Source organism: Sminthopsis crassicaudata, chromosome 1 (genome assembly GCF_048593235.1).
Source record: "Sminthopsis crassicaudata isolate SCR6 chromosome 1, ASM4859323v1, whole genome shotgun sequence".
NCBI classification, from domain to species: Eukaryota; Metazoa; Chordata; class Mammalia; order Dasyuromorphia; family Dasyuridae; genus Sminthopsis; species Sminthopsis crassicaudata.
Window position 1 is genome coordinate 672265027 of NC_133617.1, and position 20116 is coordinate 672285142.

Below are 20116 nucleotides of genomic sequence, written 5' to 3' on the forward strand. Positions count from 1 at the left end.
TTTCTTGTGTAGCATGAAAACTGTGGAAATATGTTTAGAAAAATTACACATGTTTAACTTATATTGGATTTCTTGCAGTCTAGGGGAGGGAGAGAAGAGAAGGAAGGGAGAAAGATTTGGAGCACAAGGTTTTGTAAGAGTGAATATCTTTGCAAATATTTTGAAAATAAAAAGCCTTAATAAAATTTTTTTTAAAAAGAGAAGATAGTCAAGATGAAGATAAAGGCAGATAGAAGCTAGGCTTTGATACCCAAAGTCATGGACCTCCACCTGCTATGTTTATTGTCAAATTCTGATGTCTGCTTGCAGAATCAAACTGGGAAATAAACTGTTAATTTTATAATATACATTTTGAGGCAGATTCATATTATTATTTTATTGTTATTATGTTCAGATGCATGAGTATAGGTAGACATACCCTTTGTGCATAGACACACATTTAATAATAATCACAATGATAGCTAACATTTGTATAGTGCTTACTATGGACCAGGCACTATGGTAAACACTTTAAAATTACTATTTTATTTGATCCTCTTTGAATCCCTAATTCTTTGTTTGAATCCTGGGAGGTAAGTGTTGTTATTATCCCCATTTTACAGATGAGAAAATTAAGATAAGCAAAAGTTACATGATGTTCACAGGATCATCAGCTAGTAAATGTCTGAGGATGGATTTGAATTCATGTCTAACTACAGGCCTGGAAGAGCCATGCCCAAGACCACATATTTCTTTCCATTTTTTGGAAGCATTTGTCCAAAATATCATTTCCCCTCTCCTGTTTGCACTGGCCTGCCTATTCTCCCAGGGCTGTTGTGAAATGACAGTAGATGCTGAATGGAGAAGTATAAAAAACTGGATAAAGATAAGGAATTATTATCATCATTGTACCTGGCTGTATCTCCTCTCCCTCACTTTCTCAGTGGATTCTAAGCAGAAAATAAGCTACGTGGATAAACCAATCTGGGTTAACACACTAAACAGGGATCCCTTTCTTTGTTCCCAAGTACCATATGCTCAATTCACATTGACAGATAATAATTTAATTTTGTGACCCAGCCCCAGAAAAGAGATTTACTGATGGAAATTTCAGGCCCATCCAGGTTAGGCCTGATGGAAGACCAGGGACAGACCACATTTGTGGGGTCTTGGAAGGAACCTCAGATTTGACTAAGTTGAGCATTTGCTATTCTACTGTGTCTTTGGGCTCGTCTCCTCACAGTTGGTGATACTCAGGGACATCTGTCCCTCTTTAAGAGGCCCAAAGTGTTGTATCGGCACACCCAGTGTTGGCCCATGGCTGAGGCAATTCAATCTAGTCCAGAGGTCTAATGAGCCAGCTCCCTCACTGGGTATTCATAGCATGCAGAACCAGTGTGCTACCAGAGGCTAAAGAGAGATAGACGGTGGTCTTTATTAGGACATTCCATGCAGCAGGGCCACATATAGAAAAGGAAAGGAAATAAGCATTTATCTAGTACCTACTGATTGCCAGATTTGTGGCATTTGATCCTATATAGATACATATGAATACAGAGAGTTATACTCACATGCATACACCTAAGCCTTCATGCTTTCCACAAACACAGAAACCTTCTTAAAATATACACTTAAATACCCAGTCTCTTTCACACACTCACTGACACACTCCTATCCACACATATGCCCACATTCACACATGGACGAATGTGAACACACAAATATACCCACCTGTATGTGCTGGTAAATAGATCTTCCCTCAGAGAAAGCAAAGAATCCAAGCCTTGGGGTCAAAGAACTGAAATAAAGTTCTGTCTTTGCAACTTAATGAGCTCTGTGACTTTGATCACCAACATCTTTAAACTTCTCTAAACTTCAGTATTCTCATCTGTAAAATGGGAAAAATGATTCCTGCCTTCCTTCCCTTGTAGAGCTGTTGTGAGGATCCAACAAACTAAGTTCTATTTTTAAAAGTAAAATGAATGATGGACATGCATTATGCACATACACTTGCCTGTTTGCCCATAGTGTTCATAGGATACAAAGACACCATCTCTATGTGTACCTGTGTATGGCTGTATCTATAGGAATGTGAACATAGATGTAAGTATATCTGTATATTAACGAGAAAAAGGGTGGCGCAGTGGTTAGGGAGCCATTCTCATAATCTGGAAAATCTGTATTCAAGTTTCACTCTGAGACATACCAACTAGGTGGGAGCCTTCTCAATGCCCCGGTCAAGTCTCCAAAATTAGAAATTAAGGAACTTTCTTTCTGGCAAGTCCCTCCATGACTCAATGCACAGGTCCAGACCAACACATCCACATATTGATTGTTTTCCCTCATTCTCAAAGAAGACCAAAATGTTTGAGCCAAATCACAGTGTGTCCAACTGTGGTACAATAGACCAATACAATCTCAGAATGCTCCACCACAAATTGGGCAGAGTCCCTATGAACATTTAGGATGGATTTTCTACTGATCATCTCATTTTTCTTTTGAGATACTTCAATTTTGCTTTGCTCATAGAGCATATCAACTTGGCTGATGAGGGCATGCCATGCCAGGCAGTTCTGTGCCAGTGTCTCCCATGTTAATTCCAAAGTTCTTAAAAGAGTTATTAAGCGTATATTTGTTTCACTTTTTCTGACTATCTTGTAAATGTTTGCTCTGAATTCTTCCATAAAGTGTATGTTTGCATGTGAACCATGTGGCCAGCCAAACATGGTTGCATTCTCTGCAGTAGAGTTTGCTTGATAGTTTAGTTTGAGAAAAGATCTCAGGGTCTAGTATCTTATCCTGCAAGGTGATCTTCAGAATATTCCTAAGACAATTCAAATGGAAGGGATTCAGTTTCCTGCGATGGTACTGGGATACTGTACAGGTACCACCAGCATGCAGCAATGAGCTCTTAGACCTTCAGTTTGATAGTCATTTTAATGCTTCATTTTCCTTTGGAACCTGCCAAACACTGAGCTAACTCTGGCAATGCATGTGTCAACCTCATTATCAACATGTACATCTCTGGAAAATATAGTGCCAAGGTTATCCACAGCATTCAAAATTTCTTCATTTGCTGTAACCAATGGTTCCACATGTGGATGGTTCAGTGCTGGTTTATGGAGATGTTTTCTAGGTGTTGTTAGACCAAAATTAGCACAAGCAGCAGAAAATCAATCCATATTTTGTTATATCTCCACTTCAGAGGGTGCATTGAGTACAAACAAAAAAATAATTCATCAATGCTCCCTCTATTTTAGTCTTGGCTTATAGTCTTTTCAAGATGAAGAATTTGCCATCGGTGTAGTAGCTGACCATGGTACTGTGTTTATCTTTATTGAAGGCATCTGATCACATGGATGAAAACATCATGCTAAAAATCACACACAGCCTTGTTTCACTCCATCAGTGACTGGGAAAGTATGAAAGCATCGTCCATTATCCAGTACCTAGGCAAAGCATGCCATTGTGAAATTAATGTGCAATACTGATGAACTTTTCCAAACAACCAAATTTTGACGTAATTTTCCATAAACCCTTGTGACTGACCATATCAAAGGCTTTGATTAGATCTACAAATGTTGTTTACAAACCTCTCCTGGAATTTCTCCCAGGGTTGTTGAGGAGTAAACACCATTTCAACTGTTCCTCAGCCCTTTCTGAAGTCATACTGATTTTCAGATAGATGATTATCTTCCAAGTGAAGGATTAGTCTATTAAAAAGGGCTCTGGTAAGAATCTTGCCAACAATGAGTAAGACACACACACACACACACACACACACACACACACATCTGTAATCATCACATGACAATCAATTCCCTTTACCTTTATAGAGATGGACAATGGAGTCATCAAACTCCTAGGGGACAATCTCCTCTTGCCATATAACGTAGAAAACTTCAATCAGCTTTTATATGATCAATGGACACCCCTATACACACACACACACACACACACACACACACACACACACACACACACACCTTGTAAATCTCATTTGGAATAGAATCAGCACCAGGTTTTTTATCACATGAAAGTAGTCTAATTGCATTTAAAATCTCTTCTTCAGTTGGAACTTCAGCAAGGGAGGGATTACCTTCAACCAGAGATGAATAGTCAATGGCTTCAGCATTGATTGATGATGATGTCTAGAACACTGTGGAAGTGTTTGGTCCATCTCTCTAGGATCATATCCTTATAACTAATCAATGTGGCTCCCTAAACTGAGCAGTATGTGGCCCATAAATTGCCTTCAGGGCATCATAAAAGTGCTGTGGATTGTTTCTATCAGCAGAACCTGAATTTCATCTGCCTTCTTACTGGGCCATGAATCCTGCATCTCTCTAAGCTTTGCTTGTACTTTATTTTTGATGGAATTGAATGTTGCTGCTTTAGAGATGGATATTGCTGGTACATTCCATGCGGTTCTCCATTTTCATTTAGCAATTTCTGAATTTTCCACATAATTTTTGTTAGACCAATTTTGATGTTTGCAAGTGTTCTGACCCAGATGTACACAAATGCAGTGCTGTATGCTAAATCTCTGAAAGCTGCCTTCTCCTTTTCTAATCCACTGTTGCCAAATGTGGGTTCAATTTTCCCTCCAAGTTAACAAGAAACTGTTCCCATTCAAAAAAGCACTCTATTCTGGTAGGTTTTTTTGCCCTTGAGGCTGCCTTTTGTTGTTGTTGTTGAATGAGAATACAGTCATATCTCAGTACTCAATTGCTTCAAAAATCATGAAATTCAGTACTTAATGCATTTCAATGAGGAAAAAATGCTTTAGCACTTGACGTTTGCTTGGCACTTGTTGCATTTTGTTGTTGTCTTGTTGAGCAGTAAAGATGTGAGGTTGGCTAGGCATACTGCCCAGCCCCAATTGCAGCTGCCATTGCTCTCAAGTAGCTCCTTCCTAGCAAAGACAGTGTGCTCAGAAGTATCAGGTTGGAGCCCATATCACTGAGGGTGTGATCCAGAGGACAGGTCACAGAGCAGTTCCTGCAGGGCAATGTGGTTGCATTTTGTAGTGGGGCTGTGTGTGTGTGAATGAAATTGTGTTCCCTTTAATCTGTAAAGAAGGGAGATTCGAGTCTCAGCCCCTGCAGAGCAGCATATCTCCCAGACTCCAGAGAGTCTATGAGAGAGAACCTATCCTCAGGCTGGTCTTTTCTAAAACAAATCACCCCATTGATACCCTTTTCAGGAAATTCCAAATTCCAGAAGTCTTCCATTCAATTGGAGATCTAGGCCCGGGGACTTTGGCTTTCTTTTCAACCTGAAACCAGAGCCTCAAGATTTCCTATTAAAGGGCAATTTTAAACTTCCTTCTTTGCAGAAGGTCAAAAGTAGCATGCTCTGCCTCTTTGGCATAGCTGCCAGGACTCCTACCAGCTGAGAAAACATCCTCTTCTCAGTGCCGGCCTCCATTTCCCAAATAGGACTTTGCCACTATGAAGTCAGTCTCTTAGCAAAGCTGACTTCTCGTCCAACAATAATCTTCTGTTTTTTGTCATCTAAAACTCTTCGGGTTCATGAATTCTTTCACAAAGAAGCTACATCTCTGACCAAAAGGGGATTTCTACAATTCTCTGACTGCCACTAGAACCCCATCAATAGTTTCCCAGGTCTCAAAACAGTAGTACTGGATTGGATATAGAGTAGTTGGTGTGTTCAGCAGGAGACCTAGAGGATATATACCTCTATACATACCTCTAAATACCTCCATGCATCCCTGAAATCTTATTGTATCTAGGTAAACAGACAGAGAAGGTCATGAAATGTATAAGTCTTCCGTAGTGTGACCATTGTTATTGCTGTTTCCAACTCCATTTCTCCCAAGGATTCCCGGCTATGTCTGTTACTCTGAGCCTGTTTTAGCATTAAAATCACCCAGAATTATAAGCACATTGTTGATAAAGATCTCTAGGTCTTCATAGAATTTTTCTTTGATTTCATCAGGGTTCGTCATGGTGGGAGCATAAGCAATGATGATGGCAATCACATTATTGTGAGCTTGACTATTATCTTTTTGGTAGACATTCAAGCTTGTTGACTAGATGAGTTTTGATGGCAAAATCTGTACCAGCTTCAAAGTATTCCCTCCACTGTGACCACTCCAAAAAAGTTATCCAGCTCCAACTTCAGAAAGATGGTCTTCATTTGCCAACCTTATTTCACTCAGGACTACTATTTGAATATGATATCTGCTGAATACTCTCACAAGAGCTGTTCATCTTTCAGGTCTACTGAATTTTGTATTGCCTGTAAATGTCTGATAGTGACTAGGATAATCTTTGCAGAAGTTTTTATAATTTTTTTGTGTGTGTTTCAACAAGATGGGATCCTTGCCTGCAATGGTAATCAGGCCAGGGTTGGGCAAGCAGACAGTTTTTAGGGCACCTTTTCTAGCCAGAGGTGAGCAGCTTGAAAAGCTGCTCCAATGCCCAGGAGGCTGCCAAATCCCATTTCTGATTCCAGTGAGAAGACAGCCCTATGACCTGAACTACCTGCATACAGGTTTGTGATTACAGCTGCACCTGCTGCTTCAGCTCTTACCTGTCTCCACAGGACTTTGAGACAGGTAGAAATGGTAAAATGGTATGGTGATATATTTTGATTTGTGGACAAATTGGATTTAAATGAAGCAGAGTTGCATGAAGTCATCACTCCCACTTCCAGAGTCATCATTGTCCAGTGTCAGGACACAGTCGAGATGACTGGAGATGACTCAAGATGCAGGAGGTGACCATAGTGTCTTTGATGTCTAACCAAGCTCTAAGCGCTCCACAACACCTGCTTCACCTGCCATCGTGGTCACTGGAACAAGTTGTTCCCACCCACCCAATCCAGCAGAGGAAGTCTTTGTGTGCTCAGGGTACCCACCCCCTAATTAGTCAATGGGTTATCCTCAACCTGGCTTAGCCCATCTGCCAAAATGGTTTACCAGGGAGGGGCTGTAATGCACGCTACAGCTTCTTGGAGCCACTGAGGAGAGTTAGCTGGGATAGGGGGACACCAAAGGTGGAAAGGGCTTGGGATCCCTCCCACCAAAGGTGCTAAGCATACCCTACGCCCCACATCCACATGTATGGCATGATTCAGTTATACACTGGGCATCAGGGAGAGTGTGTATCCCAGTGGAAAGAACACTAGAGTAAGAGTCAAAGGATTGGATTCAAATCCCAGGTCTGAAGCTTACTGAATATATGGCATTGGGCAAATCATTTCTCTGTAGTCCTCGGTTTTCCCCTCTGTAAAATGACACTGCTGTCCTGTATGGTCTCGCGGTTCTTTCTGGACTTTCATTCTATGATCTTTTATATACCCTCATACACACACAAAAATACGCCCCCACACATACTCACACTCACACACACACACTTATACACACTCTCACAAAATATACACATACTTACACTCACACACACATACACTATCATACCCATCCAAATCCTATCACTCACACACAATACGGTCACACATACACATTCACACATACAGACAATCTCACATACACACACTCACACATACTTACACCCATACACATACACCCCCACAGACACACATGTACATGGAAACAAAAACCTCACCCATGCACACACAAACATGCACTCACAATACACACATACATACACTCAGACTCTCTCTCTCACACACACACACACACACAGATTCCCTTTATACACCTCAGAGGGCTTATTTGGCTGTGGAATTTATTCATAGGTCAAAACAGGAAGCAGCAATATTCTGGGTCTGTGTGACCTATTTCTCTAAGAGGCCTGGCCCTTATTCTGCTCTTGACCTAATTGTGAATTAGGAGTTGGGATTCACGGCTCTGGATAGTGTGATGCACTTGGGAGTGACTGCTCCAGTCTTCCTCCCTGTGCCCAAATCTCAGTATTTACAGAAACAAGCAGAATACAGGGGGGTGGGGCTGGATGGTGCAGTGGATAGAGCACCAGGCCTGGAATTAGGATGTCTTCAGTTCAAATAGTCCTGATACCATCGCTTCTCCCCAGTATCTAGGCTGAGGGCAGCAGCCTGCCCTTCTCTGCCTGGTGGTGGTTGCCCAGACCTTGGCTGATGGAGGGATATCAGACAGGAAGCCACTTTGTGCCCAGCAGCAGACTTGGCCAGTGGGCATCCAATGGCGGGGCAGTGCTGATGTCTGAGAGCCGGTCTGTTAGGTGCCACTGTCCGATGGGCCCCTCTAGGACACAGACGCAGCCAAAGTGAGGCAGTGTACTGGCGAGCTCATTTAGAAACTGACCTCTTAGGAATGAACAAGGCAGACACACAAAGATCACAGCAGGAAGGCATTGGGGGGAAGGGGATAGGACCTCTAAAGAACCATTTGACACAAGCAATCCCTAGCCAGAGGAGAGAGTATCTGGATATTATGAAAGATTTCCTGGATCTACTAATTCCTCTCAAGGAAGCTAATGATAATTAAGAGACTATCATTTTACATAAACTCTTAAAATTTGGTAAAAACATGGTAAAAAAAAAAAAAAAAAAAACCAAAACAAAAAAACCCCCACAGATATTCCTGTTTCATTTTTAGCAAATCAAATTCCTTCTTCCTTCATTCCTTTCTTCCCTCCCTTTCTTCCTTCCTTCCTTTTTTCTTTTCTCTATCCTTTCCTCCCTCCAATTTTTCTCTTCCTTCCTTCCCTTTCCTCCTTTCTTCCTTTCTCCTCCACTCCTCCCTTCTTTTCCTCCTTTCTCTCCTCTTTCCCTTCCTTTCACCTTCTCTTCCTTCTTCCTTCCCTCCTTCCCTTCCTCCCTAATTTCCTTCCTTCCTTTTTTCCTTCCTTCTTTCCTTCCTCCCTCCCTCCTTCCTTCCTTCCCTTCTTTCCTGCCTTCCTCCCTCCATCCCTTCCTCCCTTTCTTCATTCATCCACAAAGTTTTGCTAAGTGCTTCCCACTTTTCAGACATGCAAAAATGAATAAGACTTTTCCCCTGACCTCCTAAAACTTAGTCTAGGTAGAAGGATAGAATATATCAATGCAGCAGTGTGATGGACTTGGAATTGCAAAGCTTGAGTTTAGAAGACAGAGAAAGGACTCTCTTGTTTCTGACCTTGTTTCTGAACTTTCCTCCCCTCTTTTAGCCTCTGTTTCCCCCTCTGCAAAATGAAGGGCTGGACAAGATGATTTCTATGTTTCCTTCCAGTTCTGGTTCTCTATGACCTTGCATGCAGTTAAGTGTGATACAAATTAGGGCATTAGATAACTAAGAAAAAATGCAAAATAATTGATGCAGAGATCCAGAAATTGTGGGAGAGATCTGGTAAGGCATCCACCCTGCATATAAGGCCCTGAGTTGGATCTTCCTGGAAGGATAGATAAGATCTGGACTGGTAGATATAAGAAACAAGGGTCATTCTAGCCAGAGGGACCAGTGTGAGCAAAGGTATGGAAATGGAAGAGAACAAAGAGTATCTGGAGTCAAGCATTGATAGAAAATGAGATCTTTTCATTTTAAAATTTTTTATTTTAGCCACTTTGGATAAGAGCTTTCTAATTATATATCATAGGGTCATGCCTCCTTAAACAGAGAATGCTAAATATGATTATACCTTTTCTTGATCACAGAATCAAAAAAATTGATTCAAAAAATTGATGATCAAAAAATTGAGACAGAAGAGACATTAAAACACTGGACTCCCAGATCCACCCCCAGAATGCCCCAGAACAGTACAACAGTCCACACGTGGAATTAATTTTTTTAATTTTTAAAATTAATTTTATAATTATAACATTTTTGACAGTATATATGCATAGGTAATTTTTAACATTATCCCTTGCATTCCCTTCTGTTCCGAATTTTCCCCTCCTTCCCTCCACCCCCTCCCCTAGATGGCAGGCATTCCCATACATATTAAATATGTTATAGTATAACCTAGATACAATATATATGTGCAGAACCGAATTTTGTTGTTGTTGTTGTTGCAAAGGAAGAATTGGATTTGGAAGGTAAAAATAACCTGGGAAGAAAAACAAAAATTGCTAATGGTTTACACTCATTTCCCAGCGTTCCTTTTCTGGGTGTAGCTGATTCTGTCCATCATTGATCAATTGGAATTGGATTAGCTCTTCTCTATGTTGAAGATTTCCACTTCCATCAGAATACATCCTCATACAGTATTATTGCTGAAGTGTATAATGATCCCCTAGTTCTACTCGTTTCACTCAGCATCAGTTGATGTAAGTCTCTCCAAGCCTCTCTGTATTCCTCCTGTTGGTCATTTCTTACAGAACAATAATATTCCATAACCTTCATATACCATAATTTACACAACCATTCTCCAATTGATGGACATCCATTCATTTTCCAGTTTCTAGCCACTACAAAAAGGGCTGCCACAAACATTTTGGCTCCTACAGGTCCCTTTCCCTTCTTTAGTATCTCCTTGGGATATATGCCCAGTAGTAACACTGCTGGATCAAAGGGTATGCACAGTTTTGGGCACAATTCCAGATTGCTCTCCAGAATGGCCAGATTCTTTCACAACTCCACCAACAATGCATCAGTGTCCCAGTTTTCCCACATCCCCTCCAACATTCATCATTATTTGTGCCTGTCATCTTAGCCAATCTGACAGGTGTGTAGTGGTATCTCAGAGTTGTCTTAATTTGCATTTCTCTGATCAATAGTGATTTGGAACACTCTTTCATATGAGTGGAAATAGTTTCAATTTCATCATCTGAAAATTGTCTGTTTATATCCTTTGACCATTTATCAATTTGTAATTTTGCTCATATAATTCCTGACTTTCCTTTGGTAGATATATTCCCAAATATTTTATACTATCGACAATTATTTTGAATGGAATTTCTCTTTGTATCTCTTGCTGTTGGAGAGTCACACATAGAATTATGATTTAGGATATTTATATAAACAACCTCAGTTAATCATGCATTCCCTATACTCCTACTATATGCATGGTCCTGTGCTTGAGATTTTAGGTGGAGGTGTGGGAGTTTCACTAGGAAGACTTTATCCTGATAGAGATGTAACTCTAAGGTCCTAATGCTTCCCACTCTGTGAACTGAGAAATGAGGCATTTCCATCACAAGGGAAAGAACATTTCAGACTAATTTTACATTTAATTATTAGTTTTTGACATTTACTTTTATAAAAATTTAATTTCCATTTTTCTCCCCCCTTCCCTTATCATTCCCCAAGATGGCAATCAATCTGATATAGGTTATATACATGTACAATCATATTAAACATATTAGACTATTTTTTTCCTCAACTACTTTCTAGTTTATTTAGAACCCAAAGTTCATTATGAAAATCTGTTTCTTAGGCCTCAGACTCAAGACTTCTCTCTAATTGGGAACCAGATCTGTTCAGAGTAAAAAATCCAGAAGAGAGAAAATGGAGAAATGAAATCCATTAGTCACATAGCAGAGTTAAATAAGAATGTATCTGGTGACCATTTCTTTTGTTTTCCCATTTACTTTAGCCTAAGGTCTCAGCACTCTTTCCTGAACTATTGTAATAACCTTCTCCTTGATGTCCCTATCTCTACTCTCTTCAATCCACCCTGCACAGATTCACTTCCTGATGGGTAGTTTTCATCCCAGCCATTCTACTGCTTAATTACCTACAATGCCCCTCCCATCCCCATGCCCGAGTTTGGAGTGAAGCGATTTGGAATTAGAAAGTGAGACAGTCACTTCCTAACTGAGATTGTTTCCTCATTTAAAAAAATGTTTTAGTGCATTACAGCCATTTTGGGGTAGTACATAGATTGGTGTCCTTAGACAATGTGCCCCAACACATGCTAGTTCTATGAAAATGGGAAAGTCACTTAATTTCTATACTCTCTACTAACTCTGAAAAGTACCAACAAATTGAAGATCTGTGCAGTTTCTATGCCAGGAAATCCCCATCCTAGAGAAATTATAGCTCTGGAATTTCCTACCTTTTCTAAAAATGTAAAAGACACTGTTCTTGCTGATAGAGATAGAGATAGAAAAAAAGGCATAGTTCTTGCCTTCAGGGAACTTACAATCTAATGGAGATATGAACACATCATAAATAAAAATAGTACAAAGCAGAATGTGATAGAGCAAGGTGGTTTAAGAAAATTTAAGGAGAAAGAGAAAGCTTTCAACTGGGAGAGGCAAAGGGAGAGAATCAGAGAGATTCTTAGAGGAAGTAACACCTGAGCTGAGCTTTGAATAAAGAAGGTCCTGTCATGGCAATGGGAAGCTCCTGGAGATTTCTGAGCAGAGAAATAACATGGTTAGATCTCAACATTGCTATGGTAACTGTAGGAAGAGTCTTCTATTTTTTCATTTTTATTTTTTTATTTTCAAAATATATGCATAGTTTTCAACATTTATCCTTGCAAAACTTTGTGTTCCAATTTTTTTCTCCCTCCCTTCACCCACCTCCTCCCCTAGACAGCAAATAATCCAATAAAAATTAAACACAGGTAATTCTTCTATACATATTTCCACATTTATCATACTACACAAGAAAAATCAGATCAAAAAGGAAAAAAAATGAGGAAGCAACAAGCAAACAACAACAAAAAAGGTGAAAATACTACTCCACACTCAGTCCCCACTCTCTGGGTAAAGATGGCTCTCTCCATCACAAGTCCATTGGAATTGGCCTGAATCACTTCACTTTTGAAAAAAGCCATGCCCATCAGAATAGATCCGAAATAATCTTGTTGTTGCCATATACAATGTTCTCTTGGTTCTATTTACTTCACTTAGCATCAGTTCATGTAAGTCTCTCCAGGTCTTTCTGAAATTATACGGCTAATCAGTTCTTATAAAACAATCATATTCCATAACATTCATGTTCCATGACTTATTTAGCCATTCTCCAACTGATGGGCATCCACTCAGTTTCCAATTCCTTCACACAACAAAGGGCTGCTACATTTTTTGAACATGTGAGTCCTTTTCCCTTTTTTTATGATCTTTTAGGGATATAGGCCCAGTAGAGACACTGCTGGATCAATTGGTAGGCACAGTTTAATAGCCCTTTGGGCATAGTTTCATATTGCTCTTCACAATGGTTGGATCAGTTCACAACTTCACCAACAATATTTTAGTGTATCAGTTTTCCCACATCCCCTCCCACATGCATCACTATCTTTTCCTGTCATTGTAGCCAATCAGAGAGGTGTGCATCTCAGAGTTGTCTTAATTTACATTTCTCTGATCAATATTGATTTAGAGCATTTTTTCCTTTGACTAGATTTACCTGATAGGATAGCTATGAAGAAATGATTTTGTAAGCAAAACATTATTGTATTAACTGTGAAAGGAGTCTTTCTGAAATGACAGGCCTTCTAAGATATGGATCTAACCTACCATGAAAAATCATAACATTTGGAGTTTGAGGTTATCTAATCTTTCTTTCTCCCTCCCAGAGTGGTGAAGAACTTTGTCCAAGCTCACACAGGTAATATAGCTTAATATCAGAGTACTGATTTGAATTCAGACCTCCAACTCAAAACACAGTGTTCTTTTCATCTCTAGAGTCTTGTCTCTTCTGCTTCCCCAAAAAGACTCTTTTTGCCTAGTTTTCATACTATGAATTCTATTAGTCCCATTTTCAAAAAAGGAACCTGAAGCCTCAAATTGGTTTAGTGGCTTGTCCAAAGTTTCCCAGTTGGTAAATGGTTTCCTGACCAGAGTTCTTTTCTCTCTTCCCTAATTCCTTTCAATGGATCAACCCATTCTGCTTTGGGAATTCAGAGAACAATTTAGTCCTTCCCAACAAAACTTATTTCTTTCTGCTTGGTTTTTACCCTCACTTGTTCTCTCCCAATGCCCTCCTCCCACTTCCTCCCACTCTTGTTCCAGATGGTGGAGAATTTGGAAACTAGAATTTTTATGAAGAAACATTGTTTCCCCCAGGAGTTCCTGTAAGAAGTTCCAGAAAGGTCAAGGACATTTATAAAGAGATAGGCTTTCTTCCAAAAGAATGGGAAAAGGTAGGGAAAGGGGAGGTAAGAGAGTTCCTTCTTGAAAAGTGCTTTAGTGTAATTTTCTGCCTCCCTTCCAAGTATAGTTCACTCTACCACCAACCTCCCTTTACTCCATGGAAAACATCAAGCTGAACACAGCTAGAGAAGAAGAGCTGGGAACTCAGGGGTCACTTCAAGTCAGCTCAATTTCAATTCAATTAATTTTCATTTTGATTCTATCTACAAATTCCATCTACAATTCAAATTTATTCCAATTTCAATAAAAATCCAATTCAAATTTAGTTTCAGTTCCAAATTTAATTCCATTCCAAGTCTAAATTGAGTTCTAATCCATACAATTAAATTCTAATTCCAATTCTAATTTTAATTCCATTTCCTTTCTGATTTGAATTAAATTCCATTTATTTCTAATCCAATTCCAAATTCTCATTTCAATTCAAGTTCAATTCAACAAGCATTTATTAAGTATTGAGACATCTAATGAGACATCTAAGGGATGTGGTAAATAAGTCCAACTCAAGCTTAACTCAATAAATATTTGTTAAATATTAATAAATAGAATACTTGAAGGGCATAGTAGATAGACACTCTAATCCTTGAATGAGGAAGACAGATATGAGTTGAAATCTAACCTTAGACACTTACTGGATATGTGACTCTGTCACTTAATTTCTGTTGGTCTCAGTTTCCTCAGCTGTAAAACGAGGATAATAATAGCATTTATCTCCCAGGGTTGTTGGGAGAATCAAATGAGATAATTGTAAAACATTTAGCCCAGTTGCCTTACACAGAGTAATTGTTATGTATTATGTATTAATTGTTACTATCATCATTCTCATCTTTCTCTTCTTCTTTCTCTCCCTCCTCCTCCTCATCATCATTACTTATGGGCACAGTCCTTCACCAAATCAGTTGAAATTAATCTCTACCTTAATTAAGTTTATAATTTATGTTGTTCTGATATTTCAGTTACTTGTTACTCTTCATGACCCCATTTTCAGGTTTTCTTGGGAAAGATAATGGAATGCTTTGTCATTTCCTTCTCTAGCTCATTTTATAGATGCAGACAAGATTAAAGTGATTCACCCAGACTCTCTCAGTTAGTATCTGAGGCCATATTTGAACTCGTGAAGAAGAATCTTTGGACTTCAGGTCTAGCTCTCCATAAACTTCATCATCTAGCTGCCTCAAGCTCATGTCTAGTAGAGGAATAAGATACACATGGGTAGTTATTCTTCAAATGATCTATGATTTTCTCCATATGGGGACTTCTTTCACCAACTTAGTCTGCATCCCCTCTATACTTTTACATCCTGTATCACTCTTGTCCATGTCCTTTCACTAAAGAATAATAGAGACCTTCTTCTGGTTCTGTTAATATTTCATGAAGGTACTCCATAGTCAATCAAGTTGTTCATCTGTTATGTCAATAAACTTCAGTAACTCCCAATAATTTCTTTCTTTTTTTTCCCCTGAGGAAATTGGGTTAAGTGACTTGCCTAGGGTCACACAGCTAGGAAGTGTTAAGTGTCTAAGGCCAGATTTGAACTTAGGTACTCCTGACTTCAGGGCTGGTGCTCTATCCACTTCACCATCTAGCTGCCTCAAGCTCATGTCTAGTAGAGGAATAAGATACACATTGGTAGTTATTCTTCAAATGATCTATGATTTTCTCCATATGCGGACTTCTTTCACCAACTTAGTCTGCATCCCCTCTATACTTTTACATCCTGTATCACTCTTGTCCATGTCCTTTCACTAAAGAATAATAGAGACCTTCTTCTGGTTCTGTTAATATTTCATGAAGGTACTCCATAGTCAATCAAGTTGTTCATCTGTTATGTCAATAAACTTCAGTAACTCCCAATAATTTCTTTCTTTTTTTTTCCCCTGAGGAAATTGGGTTAAGTGACTTGCCTAGGGTCACACAGCTAGGAAGTGTTAAGTGTCTAAGGCCAGATTTGAACTTAGGTACTCCTGACTTCAGGGCTGGTGCTCTATCCACTTCACCATCTAGCTGCCTCAAGCTCATGTCTAGTAGAGGAATAAGATACACATTGGTAGTTATTCTTCAAATGATCTATGATTTTCTCCATATGCGGACTTCTTTCACCAACTTAGTCTGCATCCCCTCTATACTTTTACATCCTGTATCACTCTTGTCCATGTCCTTTCACTAAAGAATAATAGAGACCTTCTTCTGGTTCTGTTAATATTTCATGAAGGTACTCCATAGTCAATCAAGTTGTTCATCTGTTATGTCAATAAACTTCAGTAACTCCCAATAATTTCTTTCTTTTTTTTTCCCCTGAGGAAATTGGGTTAAGTGACTTGCCTAGGGTCACACAGCTAGGAAGTGTTAAGTGTCTAAGGCCAGATTTGAACTTAGGTACTCCTGACTTCAGGGCTGGTGCTCTATCCACTGCACTATCTAGCTGCCCCTCTTTTAAAAAAAAAATAGTTTTTTTCAAAATATATGCCAAGATAGTTTTCAACATTCACCCTTGCAAAACCTTGTGTTCCAAAATTTTCTCCTTTCTTTCCCTGCACCCCCTCTCCTAGACTGCAAGTGATCCAATTCTTCTATATGCAATTCCACATTTATCTTGCACAGGAAAAATCAGATCAAAAAGGGGGAAAAATGAAATCTTCTATAATTTCTAAGACCAAATTCAAATTTATTTGGCACTTAAGTCTCTCTACAACCTGACTCCAAGCTATCTTTCCAACCTTGTTATGTATTATAGTCTTCTTTCTAACTAAGCCTGCCATCTTGCTATTCCTCATATATAACATTTCATCTCTGGACCTTTGCACAGTCTGTTCCCTATGCCTAGACTGGATGCCCTAGTTCTTTATACTTTGAATAATCTCTTGTTGCTTTCAAAGTTCAACTCAACTACAACCTCTTGCATGAAGGCTTTTCTGATTTTTCTCACCAGCTACTAGAGCCTTCCCACACAAAAGCTACCTTGTATTTATTCTGTATGTAGTTAATAAATGTTTATTTTGTATATATTTTTATAGATACATGTTGTTTCTACTATAGAACATAAGGTCCTTAAAAGATTGTTTCATTTATTTCTTTGTTTCTCCAGAGTCTGTAGGCACTTAATAAATGCTTGTTGAATCTAACATTCTATACTAAGATAAAGTTGAAATGAATCATGATTTAGACATAAAGGATAATACTATAAGTAAATTAGGAGAACAAGAGACAATCTACCTGTCAGATCAGTGAAGAAATTTATGGCTAAAGAAGAACATTATGAAATGCAAAATGGATAATTTTATTTACATTAAATTAAAAAAGTTTTTGCACAAACAAACCCAATGTAGTTAGGATTAGAAGGGAAGCAGAATGCAGGGGGAAATTTTTTATAGCAAGTGTTTCTCATAAAAGTCTCAACTCTAAAATAAATAGAGAATTTACTCAAATTTATAAGAAAACAAGCCATTTTCAATTGATAAATGGTCAGAGAATATGAACAGACACTTTTCAAACAAAGAAAGCCATTTCTAGTCATGTGAAAAAAATGCTCTAAATCACTATTGATTAGAAAAATACAAATTAATAAATATTTGTTGGTTAAATATCCCTACATAACTATTCCACCTCCTTTTCCAGACATGTATGTCCTTGACGGTGTATTTGTTTTTTACTTTATTTTTTAATAGCTTTTTATTGACAGAACATAGGCACTGTTGGATCAATTGATAAATGGTCAAGGGATATGAACAGACAATTCTCAGATGATGAAATTGAAACTATTTCTGCTCATATGAAAGAGTGTTCCAAATACTATTGATCAGAGAAATGCAAATTAAGACAACTCTGAGATACCACTACACACCTGTCAGATTGGCTAAGATTACAGAAACAAATAACAATGAATGTTGGAGGGGATGTGGAAAAACTGGGACACTGATGCATTGTTGGTGGAGTTGTGAAAGAATCCAACCATTCTGGAGAGCAATCTGGAATTATGCCCAAAAAGTTATCAAACTGTACCCTTTGATCCAGCAGTGCTACTACTGGGCATATATCCCAAGGAAATACTAAAGAAGGGAAAGGGACCTGTGTGTGCCAAAATGTTTGTGGCAGCCCTTTTCATAGTGGCTAGAAACTGGAAAATGAATGGATGTCCATCAACTGGAGAATGGTTGGGTAAATTATGGTATATGAAAGCTATGGAATATTATTGTTCTGAAAGAAATGACCAGTAGGATGAATACAGAGAGGACCAGAAGATCACTATACACTTCAAAAACAGTACTGTGTGAGGATGTATTCTGATCGAAGTGGATATCTTCAACATAGAGAAGAGCTAATCCAATTCCAACTGATCAATGATGGACAGAATCAGCTACACCCAGAGAAGGAACACTGGGGAATGAGTGTAAGCTGTTAGCATTTTTTGTTTTTCTTCCCAGATTATTTTTACCTTCTGAATCCAATTCTTCCTTTGTAACAACAACAACAAAATTCAGTTCTGCACACATATATTGTATCTAGGATATACTATAACATATTTAATATGTATGGGAATGCCTGCCATCTAGGGGAGGGGGTGAAGGGAAGGAGGGGAAAATTCGGAACAGAAGGGAGTACAAAGGATAATGTTGTAAAAAATTACCTATGCATATGTACTGTCAAAAATGTTATAATTATAAAATTAATAATAATAAAAAAAGGAAAACAATTCCTTCCACAAGAAGGAACATCTGAAGGACTTCACTGTCTTATAAAGAATCCCTCTTCTCTTTTTTGCCTAAGACATCCTCCATGATCTTGAAAACACTTTGGGTGAGTATTTGTTTTATATCTCCTTTGACACGTATCATTAAGAAATCAAAGAATCAAGTTATTTATGGGTTGCCTTTGTCTTGGTCAATTGCATTGGAACTGGTTAGTTTGAGCTTCAAATACAATCTTCTGCCAGAACCATATATGGAGTCTTTTTCAGTTTGATAAAACCTTTCAGAGAGCTGTATACCATGATGAGAAATCAAAGCAGGATTTTTATAGAGGTTAGAGAAGTATACTACACAATAGGACACATTAAATTCATTAGATATATACAGAGTGTTGTTTGTTTTTTATTCTTTTGAAGGACCAATGACATATTGTGATTTGCAAGTGAATTGGATTTAAGTGAGGCAGGACTGTGAAACTCTCCTTCAGAGTCATCATTGGCAAGACACGGATCTGGACAACTGATGAAGAAGACTCCAGATGCAGCAAAAGACTTTAGCCTTTTCCAGTTGAAGTCTTTCCCATCTCTCAGTTTCTCCAAGACAACGCACATGCAGCAATTAAAGGCTAGGTAAGAATTGAGGTAAAAGATGGCCTAATTTGACTTCCCAAAAGAATCATGCTGGAAGATCCTCAAGGTTTCTGGCCAGCACTGGAACAGTAGCTATTTACACTCTCTTTGAGCCATTAAAACTCAAACAATGGGCAAATGAGGCTTGCATTAGGATCTATTGTTGGCCAAAGAGAGTCAGAGTGATTTGGGTTTAAAGGTTTAATTAACTAGCTTCATTTGAATCCCAGAGGGCTTTATCAAAGCCTGGTTTACCAGAACTATATTTCAAGAAATCCTAAATGAAAACTACATGAGACAAAAGAATTAATTGTCCCAGTTTAAAAAAAAAAAACTAAAAAGTGTCACATGAGTTCTGAAGGGGAATGGTCATTAGCACTTGGGGGATTATAGAAAACTTCATAGAAAAGGCAGAATTTGAATTTGGTGGGGAGAGAATAAGGGATAATTTAGGCATAAGGAATCATGTGTGTGTGTGGGGGAAGTGTAGAGGTAAGGGGAGATGGGGATGTATAGAAAACTATGCAGAGTCTGGTTTGGTAAGAAAATGATAGAGTGAGTACAGGATGGGAGGAAATTTTAGCTGTAAATTTAGCTGTTTTTTTATATCAGATTATAATATGTCTTGAACACCAAAAAATGGAGTTTAAACTTTACATAGTAAGCACATAGGAAACTATTAAATTGCTTTGGGTGGAGAAGTAACATAGTCATCTAGAAAATGACAAGAGGAAAATTCTTCAGACAGTGATATGAAAGATGGATTAGAAAGGGCAGAGAACTCATTGGGAGGACTTGAAATAGTCCAGATTGGAGACAATGTGGTCCTATACTATG